The sequence below is a fragment of the Rhipicephalus microplus genome, chromosome 3 (assembly GCF_043290135.1).
Source record: "Rhipicephalus microplus isolate Deutch F79 chromosome 3, USDA_Rmic, whole genome shotgun sequence".
Lineage (NCBI taxonomy): Eukaryota > Metazoa > Arthropoda > Arachnida > Ixodida > Ixodidae > Rhipicephalus > Rhipicephalus microplus.
In genome coordinates this window covers 61,928,535-61,941,002 of record NC_134702.1, presented here as the reverse complement: position 1 = coordinate 61,941,002, position 12,468 = coordinate 61,928,535, and the positions used below count along the sequence as shown (strand labels likewise).

Below are 12,468 nucleotides of genomic sequence, written 5' to 3'. Positions count from 1 at the left end.
ATGTATTGAATATTGTATTATAAAATAGTGGCAGCCATCGGTAGCATGTCCGAACGGTCTAAGGCGCTTGTTTAAGGCACCAGTCTCTTCGGGGGCGAGGGCTCAAATTCCAACGCTGCCGAAACATTTATTGCTTCTCTACCTGTTCGTTCATCCAGTTCATTGAACATTGCATTTTAATATATTTCGAAGCATCGGTAGCGTGGCCGAGCGGTCTAAGGCGCTGGTTTAAGGCACCAGTCTTTTCGGGGGCGTGGGCTCAAATTCCAACGCTGCCGAAACATTTATTGCTTCTCTACCTAATCGTTTGTCCACTTCAATTAACATTGCAATATAATATATTACCAAGCATCGGTAGCGTGGTCGAGCGGTCTAAGGCGCTGGTTTAAGGCACCAGTCTCTTCGGGGGCGTGGGTTCGAATCCCACTACTGCCAAAATATTTATTGCTTCGTTACAAGGTCGTTCATCCAATGTATTGAATATTGTATTATAAAATAGTGGCAGCCATCGGTAGCATGTCCGAACGGTCTAAGGCGCTTGTTTAAGGCACCAGTCTCTTCGGGGGCGTGGTCTCAAATCCCAAGGCTCCCGAAACTTTTATTGCTTCTCTACCTGATCGTTTGTCCAGTTCATTGAACATTGCATTTTAATATATCACGAAGCATCGGTAGCGTGGCCGAGCGGTCTAAGGCGCTGGTTTAAGGCACCAATCTTTTCGGGGGCGTGGGCTCAAATTCCATAGCTGCCGAAACATTTATTGCTTCTCTACCTAATCGTTTGTCCACTTCAATTAACATTGCAATATAATATATTACCAAGCATCGGTAGCGTGGCCGAGCGGTCTAAGGCGCTGGTTTAAGGCACCAGTCTCTTCGTGGGCGTGGGTTCGAATCCCACCGCTGCCAAAACTTTTATTGCTTCTCTACAAGGTCGTTGATCCAATGTATTGAATATTGCATTATAAAATAGTGCCAGCCATCGGTAGCATGTCCGAACGGTCTAAGGCGCTTGTTTAAGGCACCAGTCTCTTCGGGGGCGTGGGCTCAAATCCTAACGATGCCGAAACTTTTATTGCTTCTCTACCTGATCGTTTGTCCAGTTCATTGAACATTGCATTATAATATATTACGAAGCATCGGTAGCGTGGCCGAGCGGTCTAAGGCGCTGGTTTAAGGCACCAGTCTCTTCGGGGGCGTGGGTTCGAATCCCACCGCTGCCAAAACTTTTATTGCTTCTCTACAAGGTCGTTCATCCAATGTATTGAATATTGAATTATAAAACAGTGCAAGCCATCGGTAGCGTGGCCGAGCGGCCTAGGGTGCTAGTTTAAGGCACCAGTCTCTTCGGGGGTGTGGACTCAAATCCCAACGCTGCTGAGACTTGTATTGCTTCTCTACCTAATCGTTTGTCCAGTTCATTGAACATTGCATTATAATATATTACCAAACATCGGTAGCGTGGCCGAGCGGTCTAAGGCGCTGGTTTAAGGCACAAGTCTCTTCGGGGGCGTGGGTTCGAATCCCACCGCTGCCAAAACTTTTATTGCTTCTCTACCTGATCGTTTGTCCAGTTCATTGAACATTGCATTATAATATATTACCAAACATCGGTAGCGTGGCCGAGCGGTCTAAGGCGCTGGTTTAAGGCACCAGTCTCTTCGGGGGCGTGGGTTCGAATCCCACCGCTGCCAAAACTTTTATTGCTTCTCTACAAGGTCGTTGATCCAATGTATTGAATATTGCATTATAAAATAGTGCCAGCCATCGGTAGCATGTCCGAACGGTCTAAGGCGCTGGTTTAAGGCACCAGTCTCTTCGGGGGCGTGGGCTCAAATCCTAACGATGCCGAAACTTTTATTGCTTCTCTACCTGATCGTTTGTCCAGTTCATTGAACATTGCATTATAATATATTACAAAGCATCGGTAGCGTGGCCGAGCGGTCTAAGGCGCTCGTTTAGGGCACCAGTCTCTTCGGCGGCGTGGGTTCAAATCTCACCGCTGCCAAAACTTTTATTGCTTCTCTACAAGGTCGTTCATCCAATGTATTGAATATTGCATTATAAAAGAGGGGACCCCATCAGTAGCAGGTCTGAACGGTCTAAGGTGCTAATTTAAGGCACCAGTCTCTTCGGGGCGTGGGTTCGAATCCCATCGCTGCCAAAATATTTATTGCTTCTCTACCTGATCGTTTGTCCAGACCATTGAACATTGCAATATAATATATAACCAAACATCGGTAGCGTGGCCGAGCGGTCTAAGGTGCTGGTTTAAGGCACAAGTATCTTCGTGGGCGTGGGTTCGAATCCTACTGCTGGCAAAATTTTTATTGCTTCTCTGCATAGTGGTTCATCCCGTTTATTCAAGATTGCATTATAAAATTGTACCAACCATCGGTAGCGTGGCCGAGCGGTCTAAGGCGCTGGTTTAAGGCACCAGTCTCTTCGGGGGCGTGGGTTCGAATCCCACCGCTGCCAAAACGTTTATTGCTTCTCTACAAGGTCGTTCATTGAATGAATTGAATCCTGAATTATATAATAGCCCCAGCCATCGGTAGCGTGGCCGAGCGGTCTAAGGTGCTGGCTTAAGGCACCAGTCTTTTCGGGGGCGTGGGCTCAAGTCCCAACGGTGCCGAAACATTCATTGCTTCTCTACCTAATCGTTTGTCCAGTTCATTGAACATTGCATTATAATATATCGCCAAGCATAGGTAGCGTGGCCGAGCGGTCTAAGGCGCTGGTTTAAGGCACCAGTCTCCTCGGGGGCGTGGTTTCGAATCCCACCGCTGCCAAAACATTTATTCCATTTCTACCTGATCGTTCATCCAATGTATTGAATATTGAATTATAAAATAGTGCAAGCCATCGGTAGCGTGGCCGAGTGGCCTAGGGTGCTAGTTTAAGGCACCAGTCTCTTCGAGGGCGTGGGCTCAAATCCCAACGCTGCTGAAACTTTTATTGCTTCCCTACCTAATGGTTTGTCCAGTTCATGGAACATTGCAATATAATATATTACCAAGCATCGGTAGCGTGGCCGAGCGTTCTAAGGCGCTGGTTTAAGGCACCAGTCTCTTCGTGGGCGTGGGTTTGAATCCTACCGCTGCCAAACCTTTATTGCTTCTGTACAAGGTCGTTCATCCATTGTATTGAATATTGAATTATAAAATAGTGCAAGCCATCGGTAGCGTGGCCGAGCGGTCTAAGGTGCTAGTTTAAGGCACCAGTCTCTTCGGGGGCGTGGGCTCAAATCCCAACGCTGCTGAAACTTTTATTGCTTCTCTACCTAATAGTTTGTCCAGTTCATTGAACATTGCAATATAATATATAAACAAGCATCGGTAGCGCGGCCGAGCGTTCTAAGGCGTTGGTTTAAGGCACCAGTCTCCTCGGGGGCGTGGGTTCGAATCCCACCGCTGCCAAAACATTTATTGCTTCTCTACAAGGTCGTTCATCCAATGTATTGAATATTGAATTATAAAATAGTGCAAGCCATCGGTAGCGTGGCCGAGCGGTCTAAGGTGCTAGTTTAAGGCACCAGTCTCTTCGGGAGCGTGGGCTGAAATCCCAACGCTGCTGAAACTTTTATTGCTTCTCTACCTAATAGTTTGTCCAGTTCATTGAACATCAATATAATATATTAACAAGCATCGCTAGCGTGGCCGAGCGTTCTAAGGCGCTGGTTTAAGGCACCAGTCTCTTCGTGGGCGGGGGCTCGAATCCCACCGCTGCCAAACCTTTATTGCTTCTCAACGTAATCGTTTGTCCAGTTCATTGAACATTGCATTACAATATATTACCAAGCATCGGTAGCTTGGCCGAGCGGTCTAAGGCGCTGGTTTAAGGCACCAGTCTCTTCGGGGGCTTGGGTTCAAATCCCACCGCTGCCAAAACTTTTATTGCTTCTCTACAATATCGTTCATCCAATGTATTGAATATTGAATTATGTCATAGTGCCAGCCATCGGTAGCGTGGCCGAGTGGTCTAAGGTGCTGGTTTAAGGCACCAGTCTCTTCGGGGACGTGGGCTCAAATCCCAACGCTGCCGAAACGTTTATTGCTTCTCTACCTAATCGTTTGTCATGTTCATTGAACATTGCATAATAATATATTTCCAAGCATCGGTAGCGTGGCCGAGCGGTCTAAGGCGCTGGTTTAAGGCACCAGTCTCTTTGGGGGCATGGGTTCGAATCCCACCGCTGCCAACACTTTTATTGCTTCTCTACAAGGTCGTTCATTCAATGTATTGAATATTATAATCTAAAATAGTGCCAGCCATTGGTAGGTTTGCCGAGCGGTTTAAGGTGCTGGTTTAAAGCACCAGTCTCTTCGAGATGTGGGCTCAAATCCCAAGGCTGCTGAAACTTTTATTGCTTCTCTACCTGATTGTTTGTCCAGATCATTGAACATTGAATTATAATATATAACCAACCATCGGTAGCGTGGCCGAGCGCATTCCACTTCCGGCTTTCGAGCCATACGGTCGCGGAATGTTCCCCTCCGACGGAGCGGTATCAGCGGCCCGACCGGGCCGCAGTGACAGGGTTTTTGCGCCTAGCGCCGACGATTATCAGGTGATTTTGCCCAATCTGCCTTCCGGACGCATCGCTGCGAATACCGTTTTCATGCATGGTGATCCGAGAGCCCGGCCTTACCGCGTCGAAGATTACCGGGACACTTTGGCCAAGCTTGGTGCGCTCGACGACGTTTTGGCGTTGGGGGCGTATCAAATGAACCACGTATGGGCTGTGACACTGACGAGTGCTGAGGCTGCTCGGAAGTTACTCTCCGCCATCGATGTGAAGGTAAAGGATCGCCCATGTTTGCTCATTGACCCAAATAACCGCGAGGTTCGCTTGAAGTTTCACTGGTTGCTGCACGGCGTGACCGACGAAGACGTGCGTGTTGCCTTGACTCCCTATGGGAAAGTGTTCGAAGTGAAACGGGAGAAGTGGCGAGCACCGGGCATCACAGAAAAGGGCTCAACGACGCGGTCTGTGGGACTAAAGCTGACGTCAAGGTGGATGACATTCCGCACCAGCTCAAGATTGCCGGAGAGCTGACTCTCGTGTCGTTCCAGGCCGTGCACCGTTGTGCCTACGGTGCAAGAGTACCGGTCACATACGTCGCGACTGCCGAGTACCCCGCTGCAGTCGTTGTCGCCGCTTCGGCCACGAAGACGCCGACTGCGCGAAGACATATGCCAGTGTGACTGGACCAGCGCAGGAAAGTGATGCACTGGAGCACCTCATGGACGAAGCAGACTCGGAAGAAACAGCAGGAGTTAACCCGAGCTGTGCTGTGGAACATGGGTCGTCATGCCGTCAAGAAGAGAGCGTGTGTGAAGCACCAGGTAAGCCCGACGCCGGGCTTCCATATGAAGGCGTAGGCGAAAGTAGTGAAAAGGTGGATGCAAGCAGCACCGGCGACACGTGTCTTGGCTCAGCAGACGAGACCCCCTCCGAGGCTGAACCGATGACTGGGATTGAAAGCGACAGTGGCACTGTGACGGGGAAGTGTCCCCGTGACGAAGGGAAAAAAGACAAGGGCACCACTGCTGCCTCGCTGGAAGAACCACCCGCCAAGACGACTCCCGCTCGGCGGCCTACCATCCGGCCACGGCCAAACATTTCGTCGGAGCGCAAGACGGCGGAAACGCCGCCTTCGCCAACTTAAGGACTGTACTCGGACAAGGCGTTCAGGAAGGAATTGCAGTTGTAAGGTAAGCGCCATGCCCCTGGGTTTTTCGTAGCCTTACAATGGTGCAAATAGAAAATTCAATCCGTGTGGCCACTTTAAATGTGCGTGGCCTGGCCTCACGGAGAAAACAATGTCAACTTTATCGGCTAGTAAGTGACCTCGACCTTGACATACTGGCAGTCCAAGAGATAAAGTCCATGGTGATGATGAAACTGGGGGCATGGTGCGCCAATTCTTGCCACGGTATTCTGCTATAGTTAGCCATGCCATAGGGACTTCTTCCGGTTGCGTTTTGTTCGTCAGACAGAGTCTGGGTGCTAAAGTAGAAGCCTCAACGTCATGTCCGTCTGGTCGGCTCATTGTTTGCGATCTTTTGTTTTCGGGATTGGAATGGCGCGTAATATGCTTGTACGCACCGACTGTCACTGACGAAAGACGCATATTTTTCGAACAACTAAAGCAGTATACCAAATGTAATAGGCTTCTAATCATTATTGGCGATTTCAACTGCGTCCTTTCAGCCAAAGACAAAACTAGTGAACGACATTACAGGGATGCAAGTACGGCTGTCTTAAGCGATATGGTAGGAGAACATGGTTTGGAGGATGTGGCTGAATGTCTCGGTGGTGGCCGGACTATGCAGTACACCCACTTTCAGGCAGCCAGCCATGCCCGACTAGATAGGGCGTACGTGAGTGTAGAATTGGTGCCGCTTTGCAAGGCATACCGTGTTAACGCCGTTTCATTTAGTGACCACTGCTTGGTTAGCTTTGTAGTAGCTAGCACGAAAGAAACGAAAAGGGCCTTCGAGTGGCAACTATGGAAATTGAATTCGAATCTGCTGAGTGATGAAAAATTTATGGAGGAAGTAATGACGGAAGTTAAAAAATGAAAGTTCGCAGTAAAAAGACGTTTAGAGAAAAATGGGAGAACTTCAAGCAGGTCGTTAAATTGAAGGCTTTGGAACGCTCGAGCGCTATAAGCAGAGAAAAAGGAGCAGAAGAAAAGCTCATGCGCAGAAACCTGGAAAAATTGCTCCTCGAAGAATGTAGAATGCCCGGCATGTTTCTTGAAGATATTCGCGCGTTGAAAAGTAAAATTGAGCGGTTCGATGTCGAAAGATACCGCGGTGCTATGGTTCGGGCAAGAGCCGAGCGACTGATAACGGCAGAAGCACCGTCAAAAAGGGCGTTGGGCTCAGAAAAGTGGCATGCGCGTCGTAATCAGATAACAGAAATTGAACACGAGGGTGAAGTCAGCGATGTCGCAAATGTTATCAAGCGTGCTTTCTTTGAGCACTTCAATGGTTTATTCGCCGCCAGCTCAGTTGATGTAGATCGTTTAGAAAAGATTTTTTACCGCTGATGCCAAAGCTTGACAATAATGCAAAAGAATTATTGGAGGAACCCATTTCGGAAGAGGAAGTTAACAGTGCTATTGAAAGTATGCATCCCGGGAAATCGCCTGGCCCTGATGGTCTGACTTCCGTCTTCTATAAGTGTTTCAAGTTTGAAATAACACCAGTCTTAGCCGACGTTTATAATGAGGCATTCGAGCTGAAAATATTACCCCCGTCCTTTTCGTCATCTCACACTGTTCTTATACCAAAATCGGAAGACCCCGTTGCACTGCGCAAAGTAAATTCTTACCGCCCAATCTGCCTCACTAATGGAGATTACAAGATATTCATGAAAATCCTAGCTAAAAGGTTGCAAACAGTCATTACGGAGCTCGTGGGGCCGCATCAGACGTGCGGCATTAAAGGTCGAACTATCCTCACGAATATACACGCAGCCCGGAGCATCCTCGAATGTTGTGACGCTATTGGTGCGCGGGTCGCAATGCTGCAAATCGACCTCGAGAAGGCTTTTGACAGGGTGCCTCATGAAATTCTGTTGTGCATCCTAGATTATGTGAATTTAGGGAAAATAATCAAAGAGGGGGTTGTCATGGCGTACCGAGACTGCTCAACGCGGCTAATCGTTAACAAGGTGGTGGGGAAGCGCATCCCAGTCAAGCGTTCGGTCCGTCAGGGTTGTCCTCTCTCACCACTATTGTTTTGTTTGTACATAGAGTCCTTTTGTTTGAGTGTCATAAAGAATGACTGTGTTCGTGGGTTTAAGCTGCACGAGGTTGAAGTCCGACTGTTGGCGTATGCGGACGATATTGCCATTTTTTGCGCGGACTCTGACAGCATAGCAGATGCTGTCAAATGCGTTACTAACTTCTGTGTTGCAAGTGGCAGCGCTGTAAACTGGGGAAAATGCCTTGGCTTTTGGCAAGGTGACTGGGCAGAAACCCCAGACAGTTTTGCCAGCATAAGGTTTGTTACGACACCGGTGAAATACTTGGGTGCCCCCCTCGAATGCTACAAAGACAGCGACTCGTACTGGAGGAGCCAAGTGGATAACCTGCGGGAAAGAGTGAACAAGTGGAATGGCTGGAATTGGTCTATGTTTTCTAAAGCCACAATTTGCAACATATTCTTAGTGAGTAAAATTTGGTATATCTTACAAGTCTTACATTGTTCAAGGGTAAACATCCAAAAATTTCACCGTGTGTTCGCTGTCTTTGTGTGGGAATCGTCTTGGGAAAGATCGAGTCGGACCAATTTATTTCTTCGAGTGCGAAATGGAGGACTCGGCTTGTCGCATTTGTTTTTAAGACAGGTAGTCAATCGATTTTGTTTCTTTAGAGACGTCGACAACCCATTCCTTCGCACTGTCTGTCAACTTCGCCTGGGGCAACACTTGCCTAACATGGTTGTATCAACCTGCAGCGTACCTGGTGGTGTTTATGGCTTTCTCCGCGAAGTTGTACTTTCTTGTAGGTTTCTGTCAGTGCGGTTTTCACTTGAATACTTGAGTCAAGTCCGACGAAGAAAGTTGTACAAGGACCTACGTGATGTGTTTTTACCAGTGCCTTTGTATCGGTCCCTTTACAATGTATGCCATGGCCACACTGTACTAAAGCGCGTCAAGGCGATGAAAATATCACCAGGTGCTAAGAATTTCTTTTTTAAATTACATACCGGTACGCTGACCGTCAAAACCTGGATGGCTGCAAAGGGGTTTTACGTTCCTTGGGGCACGCATTGCATAATATGCAGAAAGGAGGAGACAATTGAGCATGTATTCATTGACTGCTGGGATGCTGTTTTTCTTTGGGACGTGCTCCAGCGCACGATCAAAAAAGACTTCCCCATTGATGCATATGGCATCCGCTATTTGCAAATACAAAGTGACGATGGTACCCCATATGATATGATAATGCTTATGGCTCTTCATAGCATTTGGAAATCCAGGATGGCAGCCATGCACTTTGATGTAGATGCACGAGCACCCACCCAGTACTTCAAAGAGTATATAAGAAATTTTGTGGATGAACAAAAGTTGGAGGAATTCCCCCCAGAATGGTTGCCGCGCGTCGAATTACTATCGACGATAAAAACATTTTAACAGATGCGTGGCCACATCGTTTGAGCCACGGTTTTTACAATGTTTTGGATTGTGTTGTGTATCAGTTAATATGTGTATTGTTTACGTGAGCCGAAAACAGGCAATAAAGAAAAAAAAAAAAAAAAAAAAAAAAAAAAAAAGTAGGGTGGCCGAGCGGTCTAAGGCGCTCGTTTAAGGCACAAGTCTCTTCGGGGGCGTGGGTTCGAATCCCACCGCTGCCAAAACTTTTATTGCTTCTCTACAAGGTCGTTCATCCAATGTATTGAATATTGCATTATAAAAGAGTGCTCCCCATCAGTAGCATGTCCGAACGGTCTAAGGCGCTGGTTTAAGGCACCAGTCTCTTCGGGGGCGTGGGCTCAAATCCCAAGGCTGCCGAAACTTTTATTGCTTCTCTACCTGATCGTTTGTCCAGTTCATTGAACATTGCATTATAATATATTACGAAGCATCGGTAGCGTGGCCGAGCGGTCTAAGGCGCTGGTTTAAGGCACCAGTCTCTTCGGGGGCGTGGGTTCGAATCCCACCGCTGCCAAAACCTTTATTGCTTCTCTAAAAGGTCGTTCATCCAATGTATTGAATATTGTAATATAAAAGAGTGCATCCCATCGGTAGCGTGACCGAGCGGCCTAAGGTGCTGGTTTAAGGCCGCAGTCTCTTCGGGGGCGTGGGTTCGAATCCCACTACTGCCAAAACATTTATTGCTTCTTTACAAGGTCGTTCATCCAATGTATTGAATATTGTATTATAAAATAGTGGCAGCCATCGGTAGCATGTCCGAACGGTCTAAGGCGCTTGTTTAAGGCACCAGTCTCTTCGGGGGCGTGGGCTCAAATTCCAACGCTGCCGAAACATTTATTGCTTCTCTACCTGTTCGTTCGTCCAGTTCATTGAACATTGCATTTTAATATATTTCGAAGCATCGGTAGCGTGGCCGAGCGGTCTAAGGCGCTGGTTTAAGGCACCAGTCTTTTCGGGGGCGTGGGCTCAAATTCCAACGCTGCCGAAACATTTATTGCTTCTCTACCTAATCGTTTGTCCACTTCAATTAACATTGCAATATAATATATTACCAAACATCGGTAGCGTGGCCGAGCGGTCTAAGGCGCTGGTTTAAGGCACCAGTCTCTTCGGGGGCGTGAGTTCGAATCCCACCGCTGCCAAAACTTTTATTGCTTCTCTACAAGGTCGTTAATCCAATGTATTGAATATTGCATTATAAAATAGTGCCAGCCATCGGTAGCATGTCCGAACGGTCTAAGGCGCTGGTTTAAGGCACCAGTCTCTTCGGGGGCGTGGGCTCAAATCCTAACGATGCCGAAACTTTTATTGCTTCTCTACCTGATCGTTTGTCCAGTTCATTGAACATTGCATTATAATATATAACAAAGCATCGGTAGCGTGGCCGAGCGGTCTAAGGCGCTCGTTTAGGGCACCAGTCTCTTCGGCGGCGTGGGTTCAAATCTCACCGCTGCCAAAACTTTTATTGCTTCTCTACAAGGTCGTTCATCCAATGTATTGAATATTGCATTATAAAAGAGGGGACCCCATCAGTAGCAGGTCTGAACGGTCTAAGGCGCTGGTTTAAGGCACCAGTCTCTTCGGGGGCGTGGGCTCAAATCCCAACGATGCCGAAACTTTTATTGCTTCTCTACCTGATCGTTTTTCCAGTTCATTGAACATTGCATTATAATATATTACGAAGCATCGGGAGCGTGGCCGAGCGGTCTAAGGCGCTGGTTTAAGGCACAAGTCTCTTCGGGGGCGTGGGTTCGAATCCCACCGCTGCCAAAACTTTTATTGCTTCTCTACAAGGTCGTTCATTCAATGTATTGAATATTGCATTATAAAAGAGTGCACCCCATCGGTAGCATGTCCGAACGGTCTAAGGCGCTGGTTTAAGGCACCAATCTCTTCGGCGGCGTGGGCTCAAATCCCAACGATGCCGAAACTTTTATTGCTTCTCTACCTGATCGTTTGTCCAGTTCATTGAACATTGCATTATAATATATTACGAAGCATCGGTAGCGTGGCCGAGCGGTCTAAGGCGCTGGTTTAAGGCACCAGTCTCTTCGGGGGCGTGGGCTCAAATCCCAACGATGCCGAAACTTTTATTGCTTCTCTACCTGATCGTTTGTCCAGTTCATTGAACATTGCATTATAATGTATTACGAAGCATCGGCAGCGTGGCCGAGCGGTCTAAGGCGCTGGTTTAAGGCACAAGTCTCTTCGGGGGCGTGGGTTCGAATCCCACCACTGCCAAAACTTTTATTGCTTCTCTACAAGGTCGTTCATCCAATGTATTGAATATTGCATTATAAAAGAGTGCTCCCCATCAGTAGCATGTCCGAACGGTCTAAGGCGCTGGTTTAAGGCACCAGTCTCTTCGGGGGCGTGGGCTCAAATCCCAAGGCTGCCGAAACTTTTATTGCTTCTCTACCTGATCGTTTGTCCAGTTCATTGAACATTGCATTATAATATATTACGAAGCATCGGTAGCGTGGCCGAGCGGTCTAAGGCGCTGGTTTAAGGCACCAGTCTCTTCGGGGGCGTGGGTTCGAATCCCACCGCTGCCAAAACCTTTATTGCTTCTCTAAAAGGTCGTTCATCCAATGTATTGAATATTGTAATATAAAAGAGTGCATCCCATCGGTAGCGTGACCGAGCGGCCTAAGGTGCTGGTTTAAGGCCGCAGTCTCTTCGGGGGCGTGGGTTCGAATCCCACTACTGCCAAAACATTTATTGCTTCTTTACAAGGTCGTTCATCCAATGTATTGAATATTGTATTATAAAATAGTGGCAGCCATCGGTAGCATGTCCGAACGGTCTAAGGCGCTTGTTTAAGGCACCAGTCTCTTCGGGGGCGTGGGCTCAAATTCCAACGCTGCCGAAACATTTATTGCTTCTCTACCTGTTCGTTCGTCCAGTTCATTGAACATTGCATTTTAATATATTTCGAAGCATCGGTAGCGTGGCCGAGCGGTCTAAGGCGCTGGTTTAAGGCACCAGTCTTTTCGGGGGCGTGGGCTCAAATTCCAACGCTGCCGAAACATTTATTGCTTCTCTACCTAATCGTTTGTCCACTTCAATTAACATTGCAATATAATATATTACCAAGCATCGGTAGCGTGGCCGAGCGGTCTAAGGCGCTGGTTTAAGGCACCAGTCTCTTCGGGGGCGTGGGTTCGAATCCCACTACTGCCAAAATATTTATTGCTTCGTTACAAGGTCGTTCATCCAATATATTGAATATTGTATTATAAAATAGTGGCAGCCATCGGTAGCATGTCCGAACGGTCTAAGGCGCTTGTTTAAGG

The 12,468-nt window shown here is 47.7% G+C and overlaps 14 non-coding genes across 14 annotated transcripts; all 14 read left to right on the top strand.

Moving 5' to 3' along the window:
- The first annotated feature begins 353 nt into the window (after nt 1-353).
- On the top strand, nt 354-435 carry TRNAL-AAG (transfer RNA leucine (anticodon AAG)). The gene has a single exon. It is a non-coding gene; the product is annotated as a tRNA-Leu (tRNA).
- A 389-nt stretch (nt 436-824) lies between these two features.
- On the top strand, nt 825-906 carry TRNAL-AAG (transfer RNA leucine (anticodon AAG)). The gene has a single exon. It is a non-coding gene; the product is annotated as a tRNA-Leu (tRNA).
- Nucleotides 907-1,138: 232 nt separating this feature from the next.
- TRNAL-AAG (transfer RNA leucine (anticodon AAG)) lies at nt 1,139-1,220 on the top strand. Its single transcript has one exon. It is a non-coding gene; the product is annotated as a tRNA-Leu (tRNA).
- A 232-nt stretch (nt 1,221-1,452) lies between these two features.
- TRNAL-AAG (transfer RNA leucine (anticodon AAG)) lies at nt 1,453-1,534 on the top strand. The gene has a single exon. It is a non-coding gene; the product is annotated as a tRNA-Leu (tRNA).
- A 75-nt stretch (nt 1,535-1,609) lies between these two features.
- Nucleotides 1,610-1,691, top strand: TRNAL-AAG (transfer RNA leucine (anticodon AAG)). Its single transcript has one exon. It is a non-coding gene; the product is annotated as a tRNA-Leu (tRNA).
- Nucleotides 1,692-2,393: 702 nt separating this feature from the next.
- On the top strand, nt 2,394-2,475 carry TRNAL-AAG (transfer RNA leucine (anticodon AAG)). The gene has a single exon. It is a non-coding gene; the product is annotated as a tRNA-Leu (tRNA).
- A 232-nt stretch (nt 2,476-2,707) lies between these two features.
- TRNAL-AAG (transfer RNA leucine (anticodon AAG)) lies at nt 2,708-2,789 on the top strand. Its single transcript has one exon. It is a non-coding gene; the product is annotated as a tRNA-Leu (tRNA).
- Nucleotides 2,790-4,116: 1,327 nt separating this feature from the next.
- TRNAL-AAG (transfer RNA leucine (anticodon AAG)) lies at nt 4,117-4,198 on the top strand. Its single transcript has one exon. It is a non-coding gene; the product is annotated as a tRNA-Leu (tRNA).
- Nucleotides 4,199-9,604: 5,406 nt separating this feature from the next.
- TRNAL-AAG (transfer RNA leucine (anticodon AAG)) lies at nt 9,605-9,686 on the top strand. The gene has a single exon. It is a non-coding gene; the product is annotated as a tRNA-Leu (tRNA).
- Nucleotides 9,687-10,232: 546 nt separating this feature from the next.
- Nucleotides 10,233-10,314, top strand: TRNAL-AAG (transfer RNA leucine (anticodon AAG)). The gene has a single exon. It is a non-coding gene; the product is annotated as a tRNA-Leu (tRNA).
- Nucleotides 10,315-10,860: 546 nt separating this feature from the next.
- On the top strand, nt 10,861-10,942 carry TRNAL-AAG (transfer RNA leucine (anticodon AAG)). Its single transcript has one exon. It is a non-coding gene; the product is annotated as a tRNA-Leu (tRNA).
- Nucleotides 10,943-11,331: 389 nt separating this feature from the next.
- On the top strand, nt 11,332-11,413 carry TRNAL-AAG (transfer RNA leucine (anticodon AAG)). Its single transcript has one exon. It is a non-coding gene; the product is annotated as a tRNA-Leu (tRNA).
- A 232-nt stretch (nt 11,414-11,645) lies between these two features.
- Nucleotides 11,646-11,727, top strand: TRNAL-AAG (transfer RNA leucine (anticodon AAG)). The gene has a single exon. It is a non-coding gene; the product is annotated as a tRNA-Leu (tRNA).
- A 546-nt stretch (nt 11,728-12,273) lies between these two features.
- Nucleotides 12,274-12,355, top strand: TRNAL-AAG (transfer RNA leucine (anticodon AAG)). Its single transcript has one exon. It is a non-coding gene; the product is annotated as a tRNA-Leu (tRNA).
- Nucleotides 12,356-12,468: the final 113 nt, after the last annotated feature.